Consider the following 15080-nt stretch of genomic DNA (forward strand, 5'->3'; position numbering starts at 1 on the left):
TCTTTTCGCGAAACCTGCATGCCCCTACTTATGGGCTGTAGCCGTGTTCTTGGCGAATAATTCACCGGCGTTTCTGGTCGACATTGCATGTCGCCATCATCAGGGAGCAGTTTGTTATCTGATACCTACCAGGTAACTGCTCCCTGATGATGGCGACTGCAATGTCGACCAGAAACGTCGGTTGAATTATTCTCCAAGGACGCGGCTACAACCCAGAAGCCAAGCTACTTCAGACAATGGCCGTGAAAGCCTGCGAACATTTATTTCAGAATACCTACATTTTAGGCGTGAAACTGCCGGTACAGATTCTTGAAAGGGTTGAAGGGATTTGCATCACCACCTTTATTGCCACGCAGTGTTGTGGTGACCGCTCGAATGTGCACGACGAGAAGACTGCGCTCAGAGGATACACCGCAGCAAGCCACGCTCACACACACTCTCACATCCCGAGGAGTTCACAAATCTCGTGTACGCCCTGTCAGTAAGGGCCCTTAAACATGTTCGTTTGTAGCCTTTTTTTTGGTATATGTAGACTAGCCTTTTTTCTTTCATCATGAGAAAATTTCGTTGCGTGGTCCGCGCGCGTTGTAAACATTTCGCTCTCGTTATTTTTTTTTATAACGCGCCAAAATAAGTATAACTTCGATATCGTCAGTAGGTACTGCTACCCTGAAGATGGCGACTTCAATGCCGACCTGAAACGTCGAAGCCGAGCAACTCCATGTTGAGTTGTGATTCGGGGGGAAGCCTTCTTTTCACATACGAGAGAGCCAAACGGCCTATCGTGCATCTTCGGTTTTTTTTTTGTTCATTGTAAAAGGTTAGTTTAGCTACATTATAAATACTTTAAAACAATGTGGACGGTTGATTTGGTTAGGATAGCTACATTAAAGATACTGTGAAATCATGTAAACGGTTTCCTAGCCCTGGATAGCTACATATTAGAAAGTTATTTGCTAAGCAACCATAAAATGATTTTACAGTATTCTTAATGTAGCTATACTTACCTGATATAACCAACCATCCACAATGTTTTAAAGTATTTATAATGTAGCTAACCTATCCTAATCGACCGCAAAATTTAATGCCACGCCGGTTTATACAATGAGATAGAACGGAAAAAAAAAAGGCTAGCATGAACTTCGGAGAACTTCGGGGTGTGGCTCTCTCGTCTGTGAAATGAAGTTTTCCCTGATTCAGGGCGTGTCATAGACGTCGTAGCAGGACGGGAGTGTCGGAGGGAAGGCTAGTTAGTTGACGGCGCGGCCGCCAGGCGCGCGCTGCAGGCGGACCGCTCCCAGCCCGAAGCGCCCGATTGTCATGGTAATTAGCAGCGGGGCGCGACCCCGCGCCGGTAAGAGTCCCCGTGCATAATTCACCCCACTCTCCCCTCTCCCCCCCCCCACACACACACGTGTTACCCCTGAGACACCCAAGGCCTTCGCCCGCCGTCTTGGAGTCTTCCACTCCGTCCAGACCATTCTCTCGCCCTTGCGTCCCGCAGGTCTGTGCCAGGGGCTTATCCCTGTGTCTGTGCAGGCCCAACCTGTATCCAGTCACAGTCCGGAGTGGGCGCAGTCAGTCACGGCTCCGATCTCCGCCGTGGCAGGCCAGTCTCCGAACAAGGGAGACCCACGATGCACATAAAGATCTGCCATTCCCGATTACTAGGGACCGGAAAAATTCGCGAATTCATTCGGCAATGCGCTAGAATTCAAATACACATAACTTTTAGATGATTTGGCTATTGGCTTACTGTCCAACCGGACGAATCTCAACCAATTATAAACCCTCAATCAAAGAAAGATCGAATCGCAGACAAACCAACTGAGATGACTTACAAGTCGGCAGCCAATGAACTTGCGTTATTTGCCCGAGTGTACAGAGGAATGTGCAGTCAATCCTTAAGGCCATAGAAACCGCGAATTTTTCTGGTCTCTACCGATTACACCAGAACAATTCACTTTCGGCCAACTTCGGGATTTGTTTTATTTTTGCGCAGGAAAAATAAATTCAAATATTAAAAGTGGTCGGTTAGGTTAGCTACATTAAAACACTTTAAAACACTATGGACAGTTAGTTAGGTTAGTATAGCAACGTTAAAATAAACAGAGAAATATAAATATATATATATAAGGTGAATATTCGGGCGTGTTCGGGCAGGGACAGAACTTGATGTGCATCTTAGGCTTCCCTTCGAACAAAGCACATGATGCAGGCGACCCTTTCCCTGCATAACAAGGCGTACAGGTCTAGACATTCTCTGAACGAAGCAAGGTTTTTTTTTGTTTTTGACGTGATAACGTCTTATAAATCGATGAACGCCGGCTGCACGCACGGAAAAAGCATGACTCATTGTCACGTTCCGCCTGAGCCGAGCGTGCAAGAACCGGCTAACCACCGTGCGAGAAAATCTTCTACAATATCAAACAGGTTAAATGCGGGCTTTTTAAAAGCAGCAATTAAAAAAAAATTGTTTTACGTGTCCAATTTCGTCATTTCAAATTAAAAATTTATTGACATTGATTTTATTTCAGTTTATTTCTATAACTAATTGTTCGTGATTATATTTAAACAAATTATTTAAATTAAAATTTGCAAAAAACTGTAAATAATATTTGAAAATTAAAAAGTATGCAATTTTTTTATCAATGTTTTCTTATGACGTTATTACGTAAAATTATCGTCCGTAAACCGACTTAACAGACAACCCTCTTTTCTTTTCTTTTTTATCTAATTTTAACATGCTGGTGAACGTTATTAAAACATAAAAAGTGTTTAAGTTTTGATATGTGTACGGCTGGCACGTATAGCTAAGGAAACGACGTTCAAAGTAGTTAGCAGTATGAAAAGTGAAAAAAGGTTAGTGGTGGGATTTTATGCCTGAGACGCACCTGGGTCCCCTCCCTAGCCCCCGGACCCCTCCTGCAAGTGCACTTAGTTTCAGTTAGGTCAGGAAAAAAATAATCTACGTACATGGTGTCCACATCCTGGACAGTCATTGGTAGAGACAGGAAAAATTCGCGGGTTCAATGACCTCCAGGATGGACTCCAATATCCTCTACACACTCGGGCAAATGCCACCTGTTCATTGGCTGCTGACTTGTGAGTCGTCTCGACTGGGTGGCCTGTGATTCGACACTTCTATGAGTGAGGGTCTCTGATTGGCCCTCATTGCTCCAGATTAACAGTGAACCAGTGGTAAGAGCAGCGCTAAGGTATAATTATTTTAATTTTAGCATAACACGAAATGAACCCGCGAATTTTTCAGGTTTCTAGTCATTGGGAGACCAGGGTAAAAGTCAGGAACCCTGGCCATTCCCCAGTTATAGGTATTTTTAAGGATAAATCGTCATTCACCAGTCTGCCGACATCCATACCGTGAACTTGTTTGTTTCCCAGGGTTTTTTTTTTTTTTTTAGTTTATTGCCATAGCCTGAAAAATGGTGTGTGAAAGGTTCTTTTAAATATAAAAAAAATGAATGAAGTGGGGAAAGAACCAGACCAGCTACGGGGATGGTATAAATATTTATTGTATATATATATATTTTTTGCAATTGTCTCGTTATCATGTTCGTATTTACTGAGATATTGTTATGACTAATTCCTTCCACAGAGGCCGATTTTAGCCCCCCTCCCCCCCTTCCCCCCCCTGTTTTTATGTATTGATCTTTCTTAGTCTGTTCTTTGATTTTCTCTACGATAGGCCTATACAGTGTAAACTATCAATGACGCAAGTCCTAACAATGATGATTCAAATCGACCAGCAGGGAGGCGCGTCAGCGCACACTAGCGAAACTGCTCGTGCCTCCTGCGCGTGAAGTTTCACTTGCGACGAGCGTGGCGCGGCTGACGCCTCATTAACCAGCCCACGCGACCGTCGCGAGAGCTGCGAGTCACGTGCGGACAATACGTCATTCAGGGGGCGTGGCTCTGGCTGCTGCCCACCAACCACCGACGAGCGCTCTTTCTCCACACGTACAAGCTATTCACTTTTTTTTTGACGTGACGTCTAATAAATCGATGAACGAAAAAGTGTGTCCCGTTACGCACATTGTCCCGTGACTCTGTGTCCCGTTACGCTTACTGTACGCTTGCGCCGCATCTATCTCTCTTCCACTCGATTGGAACCACCATCGATTTGACTTTTTCGAGGCACATTCAACTTGAAACACTCCCATTCGTTTCCTACTTTTCCTATCATCGTCCTATCCTCAACAGAATAACACAGATTGGAAGAAGTTAAATAGCAAACATGTATGAAAGTTATAGTTAGAATAATCTCTTCGTTAAAGTAATAAACATATTTGAAATAATGAGTGCAAATAAAAGTAAATTCATCAATTAAATTGTAGATTTTATTTCACTTCTTTGTATCCATACAAAATAGTGATAATTCAATAAAAATGATTTAATTTTATCAATAAAAGTATGCAATCATTTCATCAATGTTTTCTTATGACGTTGTCACGTTAAAACTATCGTCCGTAAACCGACTTTACAGACAATCAATTGTTTTTTTAGTTTGACGGCTGAGTGTTCCGTCATTTCTGAGTCAAATACCGGTAGATGGTTGGCTAGCCTAAGTTCCTTAGGAAATAAATCACGTCCTTTATTTTATTTCATTTGTAAGGAATGGCAGTTAAGGCCCCTGTCTGCCCGGGCACACACACGGTGCGCAGAGCTTCAGGAAAAACAACGCGATTTCAAAACTACTCAAGATATCCGAGTGGAGTCTGCTTAAGGAAAGCATTTAAGAGTTCGCTGACGGCCGAAAAGTACTTTTGGTTTTGGATGAAGTTTTTAAACTGTAATTTTATAAGAGTTAAAATGGCTAAAACGCATGTTATCAGAGTAATTTTTAGGAGTAAAACAACCGGTTCAGATACTTGAAAGCACTTAAGGGGCTTGCATAACACCTTTATCTTCATTTCTCCGCCATGTAATGTTACTGTCACCGCTAAGTGCACTGGGAGAAGACTGCGCGCCAGTCCAGAGGAGACACCGCGCTAGAAGCACCAGCGAGCGTCGCGCTTATCACCCCGCCTCACTAACACACATACACCCCTGACGAGGCGGGGGCCTTAAGGGGCCCACTAAGTCGGGTGTGTAATTTGTGTTACTGAGGTGGGATTATAATTGTGACGCTCGCTGGTGCTTCTAGCGCGGTGTCTGATAAAACGTGGCGGATTTTGCCGTGAGGATTTCGACTTCACGCAGTTGTTAATTAATGGTTTGATCTCCTCTTTCTCCGGATATTAGTACACGGACCCTTTTGGTGCTGAAGTCTACTTGTACCTTCCCGGTGTGCATACTTGGAACTGTTCTTTGGAAAACTATTTGCCATTAGTTCATCAACACAAGTAAGAAAAAATGGAATAAATTTCACGGCACATTGCTATATAAAATATAAAACTAATCTTTTTTAAAAACTAGCAAGTATTCCGTATTAATATTATTTTAACTCAGATATGCAATTTAAATTTACAATATTTGGCTTAAAGTCATAGTGTTAAATTTTTTAGGTACTTATTTTTTAAAATAAAATAAAATTATAGTGCAGAATTTCAACATTTAAGGAAATATTCAAAAGTTTGAAATAGAGGCAGACATGCCACGCACGTAGATGTTTAATTAATTATATTATATTGTGTTATATATATAAATTCCAATTTTGCATTCTCAGAAATAGCTACTCAGTCTTTCATTAATTCGTTACTTTGCAAGACTGTGGAGAGATTGTAGGCTGGCTCTCCCCTTATCTTGCTAGGCTGGCTTTTAAGCCCTTCTAAGAGGCAATAAACGGGGATGCGCACTTACATATCTCGTACACTCTTCAGCTTGCAACCGAAATAATTCATGATAACGAGACAGCTAGGGCCTGCGTTGCCAACAATTCCTTTCCCCCCTTTTTCATTCTCCTTTCATCTCTCTAATGGCAGCTCTCAAGACTTCCTGCTCGCCGGTATACTACTGTGCTGTAACGTATACAAGTCTGGTATAGCGACTAATCCTCAGGACAATCTCACTGGAATGTTAGTCACTTTTTAAAAAAAGTCGTGTTACTTTTTTTTTTTACCTCGCCGCTTTCGAACCGAACACACAGTTTAGCGTGGAAAGCTGACAGGATAGTTTACACCCGTAAATTAAAAACTCCGCGCTGTTTACGGATGCACGCAGTTAAAGGCGAATGCATGCACGGACTTAACAATGCTCGTTTCTGCCCTCAGAAGCAAAGCAGCTGAACAATTCTTACTTCAAAAGGACAAACCGTTCCTACGTTTGATAGTTCAATTTTCAAAAGCTAGTTCAAAACACTTTGCTAAGCATACTACTAACCCCACGTACGTCCATCCTTAAAGTATGTGCTTATTTTCTGGAATGTGAAGTTGGGAGTTGTCATTTAATGGAATATTAAAACTGTTACTTACAAAGATTTGTTAATAAGCAGGATAATGCAGCCCCCTTACATAATACTGTGAGAGCAACAAGTGGTAAAAAAAGAGGGAAAAGGGAATTTAATTAATTTTTATCATCAGTGACTAATCTGAGAATGTACCACATGAAGTATTTACAAAAATATCTTCTCCAGAAAAAAAACCTTTTTTAATATGCTTGTCATAGTTTTGAGATAGCAAATTTATTTATTTAGAGAAAAGTTGTAAATAAAAAGAAAATAATTCATTCCCTACCGAAGGCATTGGCTGCATACCTAACCGTCAAGACGATATAAGTCGAAGCTTTCAAGTAATTTATTTGTCATGCCGCATATATTTAATTATCTAATTATGAAATACTTATAAATTAAAATTTTCTGTCAAGAAATTAATTTGGTATCTAAAACCAGCGAAACTACTGCTAAAGTGATGACCTCTAAACACACACCAGTGGATAAATAATTACCGACTATCGTAAACGTTTAATGGCACGAGTGTTAGTATCAAATACCCCTGTAACTTAGAAAAAAAACTTATGCCATTAAATTTTCGCAAATTAATTAGCTGTCGATGTTCAGGATATTATTTGATTTCTAGCACATTTTGATTTTATTTCTGTGATTTAATCTAGTCCAATTATGCCTATCGATGAAGACCGTCGGTCTGGATTCCTGAAACAGGCACAGGCGTCGTCTAGGCCCTTTCCGCGGGATAAGCCTTTAGGCATCACGTGACTTACCCCGAGTCGCCTACTCGTACAACACGAACAATATATCTTCCAGAGTTTGCCAAGAACTGTCTAGTCTGCCTCGGCTCCAAAGAATAACTCTCGAGTCTACAGAAAGGTGGAGACCGTAAATCATCGTGAAAATCCCCCTTAACGCACTCTTAATTTTTAGAAGTCTCTAAAAGGTGCTAGTTCTTGGATGCTACATCGAGAGCTCCAATAGTTGTGATGAAAAGGTTCCACCGTGTACTGTTTACATGAGGAGAAAATTCTGAAAAAAAAATGAATATGTTCGTTACGTCTTCGGTGAAAATAGAGAAACAATTTCTGCACCAAAGAATATTTGCTTCGTCATGTCAAATATTTCAATAAAAGAAGCTGTGGAGTTTTGTCAGCTAGTTTGGTGTTATTACACCCCTTCCCCCATCTCCTGAATTAAAGTTTTCTAGAAGTTTACTAGTAGTACGTAAACAAACTGACACTTAGAGTCTGGGGGATCTTGAGGTAAACAACTACAATCACACAGTTGAAATATTTAAAAAGAAAAAAAAAATAATAATATCTGCACTAAAGAATATTTGCTTCGTCATGTCAAATATTACAATTAAGAAGCTGTGGAGTTTTATCAGCTAGTTTGGGGTTTTAACATCCCTTCCCCCCATCTCCTGAATTAAAGTTTTCTAGAAGTTTACTAGTAGTACGTAAACAAGCTGGCACTTACAGTCTGGGGGATCTTGAGGTAAACAACTCCAACCACACTGTTGAAATATGTATATGTATGTTATTGTTGAACGGGAAGTGCACACTCTCGTTCGCGCGGTCGCGGTCAAGCCCTGCCCCGCACGTGGCTCGGGCCGCACGCACTGTCCCCGAGCGCACACAACCTCCCGCGCCGGGCGCCGACTCGCGACTGAGCGGCCCGCGTCGGCACGTGGGGGCCCGCGGCGGTGGCGCGTCGGGCGGCGGCCGCGCGAACTGCCAGCGCGCCGCTCCGCCAGCGCCAGGCCGGCCAACCCCGCGGCGGTCAACTCCCTGCCGACCAGGGCCTGTCCGCGCGGCTCATGGCCGTTGTCTTCAACAGTTTTCGAGCGTTGCGAAAAATTTCCGATCGCACTAGGGGAAATAATAACAAAAAATTGGTTGTCTGTAAAGTCGGTTTACGGACGATAGTTTAACGTGACAACGTCATAACAAAACATTGATGAAATGATTGCATACTTTATAAATACAATTGAATCATTTTTATTTTAATAATAAAAGAATAAATACTTGAAATTATACTATTAATCAGATTTTTAAAATGCAAGAATAATTAACCTTTATTGCCGAAATTGTTGTAATAAGCAATGAAAACCACATTAACTTTTCACTTCGCTCTATAAACAGTCGAGTGGAAGAGAGATAGATGCGGCGCAAGCGTACAATGAGCGTAACGGGACACAGCGTAACGGAAAAATGTGCTAAACGGGACACTTTTTCGTGCTGTGCAGCCGGCGTTCATCGATTTATTAGACGTTGTCACGTCAAAATTAAAATACATAATCCCAAATAAAAACAATTAACAATTTGTGGCAATCTGCAAAGAATGTCGATAGAACGAATATTTAAAAGTGTTAATTTAATCAGGAATGCACCACGTGTGAGACAGTGCGGAACAGTTGGTTGGACTGTGTGACCAGCGGGGACAGATGCGAGAAAAACGACAAAACGACAGAAGCCGAGGCCAAGATGCGCGAGCTTGAGCCGCGGTGCGCTGGCGAAGGGGTTGGCAGCCCTGCAAGGCGGATGATTCCTCCGCGGGGTGGGGGAGGGGGAAGGGAGGGGAGGTTGAAGGAGGGGCGGTTGCGGGGTGCAGATATAATTGGAAAGAGGGCGCAGGAGGGGAGGGCAGCGCGCGAGAGAAGGGACCAGCTTTTGATTGAAGCCACACTTGCTAATTAGTGTGAGAGCGGGCGGGTGCGCGCGTGTACAGGGGTGCACACTCAGGTGTGAAGCGGCGGTCAGGGGTGCACAGGTTATAACTGTAGTTATAACTAGGGACACCTGTATTTCCGCGAATACATTTCGTGTCAAGGTATTTCACAAAATACTGTAGCTTTTCTTCCTGTGGTTATTGGCTGAGGTCGGCGAGAGGTGTCGTCCCGCTCTTGACGGGGCCGATGAGAATGTGGTCACCGTACTGCTGCACCCTCACAATTTGCCGTGACTCTCAGAAAAAGCTAGAGTGTTTTGTGAAATACCTTGACATTAAATGAAATCGCGAAATACAGGTGTCTCTAGTTATAATTATTTGCACTGTATTTTTGTTTGTAAATGAAACAGAAATAGTCATGTTAAACTACTGATGTAGTATGTAAATCTTTACACTTTACATGAAAACAGCCATATCTTTACAAAATGGCGTTCACAATGATGTTGGGTTCGGATTCTTACCTGGACTATTTTTATGTTTTGTGTTGTCCCAGTATTTTCAATAGTTATATTTGTAAACCTTTCCTTGAGTAGTTTTTGCAGTGTTTACTGCGCACATTAGTAAACATAATGAAAATAAAATATAGTCCAATTATTTAATATTGTATGTCTTTTCCACGGTTTGAAAAAAAAAATTGTGTGAAAATCAATTAAAATATAAAATTATGCGCCAATTTTCGTAAGAATTAGGAGTATCTCGAAAACCGTATTTCAAATTTTGAAAAATAACCATAGCCAAATGTAGTACAAAGTTACAATATCTTTCTTGTAGTATTTAAAACTTGGCAACTGATTTACAAATAAATCTGAAAAAGTAAAAAAAAAAAAAAAATCCATGCGGTTAATTTTTATTAATTTTAAGCTTGAATTTAAACGAGTCATCCGAATAAGATAGGCTAGAGACAAAAAAATAAACTATGATAGACGATTTCCCATATCTGAAGATAACTGTTTTATACTCTTAAATATATTTGGTCTCATGTTGGTCCCGTGGCAGGTATAGGCCCGTAAATAGCGAGTTATAATTAGGCTGAAGTGTTTGTGAGGGGTGAAATCGGCAGTGGGCAGTGGCGCCAAGGGAAATCGTGTCTGTGACCCGCTGAACAGTTATGTAGTGCGGGTTCGCCTATCTACCAGGCGCAAGCGTGAGCGCGACATACAAGGCGATACTGAGGAAACTGCTATACCTACCAACGTTTGGTAAAGATCAGTTTGTCTCGCGCCATGTTGATATTTTCGTCTTTTTGACGTGACAACGTCTAATAAATCGATGAACGCCGGCTGCACGCACGAAAAAGTGTCCCGTTACGCACATTGTCCCGTTACGCTCATTGTACTCTTGCGCCGCATCTATCTCTCTTCCACTCGATTGGAACAACCATTGATTTGACTTTTTGGAGCACATTAAACTTGAAACACTCCCATTCGTTTCCTACTTTTCCTATCATCGTCCTATCCTTAACAGAATAATACATATTGGAAGAAGTTAAATAACAAACACGTATAAATGTTATAGTTAAAATAATCTCTTCGTTAAAGTAATAAACAATTTTTTTGAATTAATGAGTGCAAATAAAAGTAAGTTTATCAATTAAATTGTAGAGTTCATTTCACTCCTTCTTTGTATCCATACAAAATAGTGATAATTCAATAAAAATGATACAATTTTATTCATAAAAGTATGCAATCATTTCATCAATGTTTTGTTATGACGTTGTCGCGTTAAACTATCGTCCGTAAACCGACTTTGCAGACAACCAATTTTTTAGTCATTACTTTTGTTTAAGTGCCCCCCCCCCCCCCCCCCCCCCCCGCCTATCCGGGCACACATGCGGTGCACAGAGCTTCAGGAGAAAACCACGTGATGTGTGAGCTCTTCACTAATTCAGAGTGATGGCCGTTTACTAAAATCATTTGAGAATTCGCTGAGGGTGTATGAGCTGTTTTATTCCCTTATTTGGTTTTTAAAATTCGTTTATAGAATAATGAAAATAGCTAAAAACGCTAACATTAAGTCACAAAACACCTGGTACCGATTTTTGAATGCACTCAAGGGACTTTCAAATACACCTTTGTCTTCATTTCATTTCTTCGCCCTACAAGGGTATGGTAACAGCTCAAATGCCATAGTTGGCCTATGGACGACTAGAAACACCAGCACTTATCATCCCGCCTCACCTATTGAATGATATTACGCCAAGTGAATATCTGTTGGAAATATTTACGACAGAACAACTAATGCAAGTGCAGTATTGAGTTGAAACTTTTAAAATAGACCTTAATTAAAAGTAATTACTAAAAAAAACATGGAAAAAAAGGCGCGCGTTTTTTTATGTATAATTGTTAGAAGTTATACTTACTTGACATGATAAAAAAAACTTTAGTTTTGCATGAAAATAATTGATAGAAATAAAACAATAATTGGACTGGAGTGATATTATAAATACGGTTGGTAAAATTTAAATTGAGGCGTTGAGAATGAAAAGGAGGTAAGTGCCATTCATGATTCTTCATTTTTTTCCAGGAAAATAAAAACAAATTAAGGAGTATAAATACACTACCACTGACTCATCTTGTATTATGATGAAATTTGTGGTATTTTTTGTTCATGTTCACTTTTACATTTTCAGTAGAGCCTTCTTTTCGTGGGGAAATGTCAGTGTGGTGAAATATGGCATTTAACCTTCTTTTCATTGTCAACGCCTCAATTCAATCAAATTAAATAAATTTAAATAAATACTAAATATTCAATACTAATATAAACACGTGTAATATATTAATTATTTAATTTAGTTAAAACCAAAATAAAATTTAATTAACAATGAAAATAAATATGCTGGAATTTTATTTTAATTATTTATTAAATAATATTGTAATAATTTATAATGTGAATATTATATACACACGAGAACATAACCTCACTGGTATGAATACACTTGAAAACGTTTATGAACACAATTTATATTACTATCTATCAATCACACAAATAAATGTTTTTAATGATCTGGACCAGTATTGAATATAAATCACTAATGTATAAGATTTAAAAGCACATATACATTTTTTTATTTTAATGTACCTCCTTTATTTTTCATCCTGTGAAAATTTCGTTGCACTCTGCGCGCGCATTGTGTAAAGAAGCATAACAAAAAAAAACTAGGTCTGACGACGTCGGCCATCTTAGCTTTCATCCTCTCCCCGCAGAGTCTAGTTCGTTCGGCGCATTCTTGGAACCGTTACAAGCTGTTCTTTCCTCTGATTCTTGCAATACGCCTCGACATTTTAAATGTTTCGCACTATGCTTATGTCGCGGTTGACACTCCCGGTGTCACACCACCACAAGTTAGACACCCGTCTGGGAACAGCCTTCAACACTCCAATCTTGTTTATCTTTTTTAAGTTATTATTTTGCACGCTGCTCCAAAAAACGAGTGCCCCAAAATTCATAAATAAATTATTCAAAAGGTTTTTAGAAAAGGAAGAGATCAGATTAATAGTATTTAAAATGAAAAGAACGTAATTACTCGAAATGTGAAAAACTTTAATGAGACCATTTGTGCATGAGCATGGTAAGGAATTTAAGTTACGACTAAATATCAAAAAAATTACAATTATATCTAAAACCATTTGCCCTATAAAGTTATAGAGGCTTTTAATATAGCCACGTTTTAATATATACCAATAAATAATAAATACTGCAATAAACGCATAAATAAATTCAGACATTGATACAAAAACCGTTCTAAATATATATATATATATATATATATATATGTATAAATAATAAATTACAATACTATTCAAGTAAAGGTTAGTAAAAATTAATGTCTCTCTAAAACATCTTGATTACACCCGGGTGAATTTATTTTACGGCGCTTCATGGCATGCTTGATGGAAGGTTCGGTAAAAATGAGTACGAGGACGCAACATACACTCGACGTGGGAATTAGGGTCTTTTGGCAAAAATCATTTTTAAATTGTTCACTGTTATGGTGGGCAAAGTTTATATCAACGCCCCGGGGTTACAGGGGCAAAAGTTCGGAGCCGGAATCACTTACTTGGATTAAACGTTGTACGTCGCATCCCACCCCGGACCTCCTGGCCCGGAGTTTAGCCGGCTGTACTTTAGCACACATGCTAAATGCTTCATTAACGAAAAAAGTAGCGTAGACTCTTCATCCTCTTGGCAGCACCCGCCACAATCTAAGTATTTGCCGAAGTTCAATATACGTCAGCTGATTTATGTTAAAAAATATTCACGAGTCCCCGCCGGCCCAATACCACAAGCCATCCCCCGCGCTCGTCACGCCCGAAGCGCATACACGTCCCCCACGGCGATCAGCTGACGACTCCCTCATACAGCTCATTCCGTCCCTCTTGACGTATTTTCCCCCACCACCTTATTGCCTTGGAACAGTCCATTTTAATCTTCACGGGGGGGAGCGTCGTACACCGTATTATGATTCAAAGTCCAAAACGATATAATTAAATATCAAGAAACTAAACCATTTAAAAAAAACATAATATAAAAACATATTTAAAAATAAGATTAACAAAACTTATAAAAGACCAATACTTATAAAAAAAGAAAAAGGGCAAATACTAAATCTAAAATTACATCACAGCCATAATTCAACATTAATTAAAATAAATATAAAATCAAGTGGCCATGCCACCTATGGCCACACTTAGCAATTTTTTCTTCGCAGTCATAACGTATAAGTAGGAACCGGAAAAATTCGCGGTTTCAATGACCGCTAGGATGAACTACACAGCTCTACGTACACTCGGTCAAATGTCACCCACTCATTGGCTGCTGTCGTGTGAGACGTCCCAACGTAGTAGCCTGTGATTCGTTACATATTTGGTTGAGTGTTTCTTATTGGCCCAGAGTCCTGAAGATGAGTTGTGAGCCAATGGCAGAAGCAGCGTTGGTGTATAAATGTTTGAATTTTAGCATATCGCGAATTGATGCCGCGATTTTTTCAGGTCTCTACGTATAAGTAGGGACAGGAAAACTTCGCGGTTTCGATGGCCTTCAGGATAGACTGCACATTCCACTGTACACTCGGGCAAATAACGCAAGTTCATTGGCTGCCGAATTGTAAGTCGTCTCAGTTGGTTTGTCCGTGATTCGATCCTTCTTTGATTTAGAGTTTATAACTGGTTGAGATTCGTCCAGATGAACAGTAAGCCAAAAGAAAAATCATTTAAAAGGTATATGTGTTAGAATTCTAGCCTATCGCCGAATGAATCTGCGAATTTTTTCGGTCTCTACGTATAAGCTTTTTTTGAAAGTACACAATTTGAATTTATTTGATTCAGATTGTTTAACGTGTTTGTCCAATTTCTGCTCTCAAAGAATATGAGTCACCTGGACAAAAACGTTCGGGTTATGTGCATGTTACTCAAAGTGACCTGTAAACTTACAAAAAAACTGTTTAAAATAGTCCACGCGTAAACTTTTACCCTACCTGTATGTATGCGCTACTAGAATATACTGATACCTGTTTATATATTGTAACGTTTCGAAATGCACCTTTTTTCGTAACACCCCACTTTTAAACTCGTATACCTACCGAGTTATAAGACGTATTCATGCCAAAAATGAAATACACACGGCTGGCAGAGTCTTGCTAAATTAAAAATTTAATTTCATTTTTTTTCAGTTACTGTATATGTGCTGTGATACTGTTGAATGCTCATTCACTTGTACTTCTATTGCATTTTAAACGCAAATTGCAAGATACATGTTGGGAAGTTGGTGTTGGTAGTAGTTGATACTAAAAGGACAATTACAAGACACAAGTTGACTTGGTAGAATTTTAAAAAAATTTTAATTGGCCCAGAATATATATATAAAAAAAATGTTTTTCTACCGTTTTATTCTTATAGACGATCAAAAATGAAAACCCTTTAAACTTATAGATTGATTTTAAATGCTG

At 39.7% G+C, this 15080-nt stretch overlaps 1 protein-coding gene across 6 annotated transcripts in view; it reads right to left on the bottom strand.

Annotated features, from left to right (window-relative positions):
* LOC134537016 (LIM domain only protein 3-like) overlaps window positions 1-8084 on the bottom strand; it is a 222760-nt gene extending 214676 nt beyond the window's left edge. For all 6 annotated transcript variants that reach the window (XM_063377200.1, XM_063377199.1, XM_063377198.1 and 3 more), the window contains exon 1: window positions 7886-8084. The gene's annotated coding sequence lies outside the window, so the exon portion shown is untranslated. The remainder of the gene's footprint in view (window positions 1-7885) is intronic.
* Between the last annotated feature and the right edge of the window lie 6996 nt (window positions 8085-15080).

Source organism: Bacillus rossius, chromosome 11 (genome assembly GCF_032445375.1).
Source record: "Bacillus rossius redtenbacheri isolate Brsri chromosome 11, Brsri_v3, whole genome shotgun sequence".
Taxonomy (NCBI): Eukaryota; Metazoa; Arthropoda; class Insecta; order Phasmatodea; family Bacillidae; genus Bacillus; species Bacillus rossius.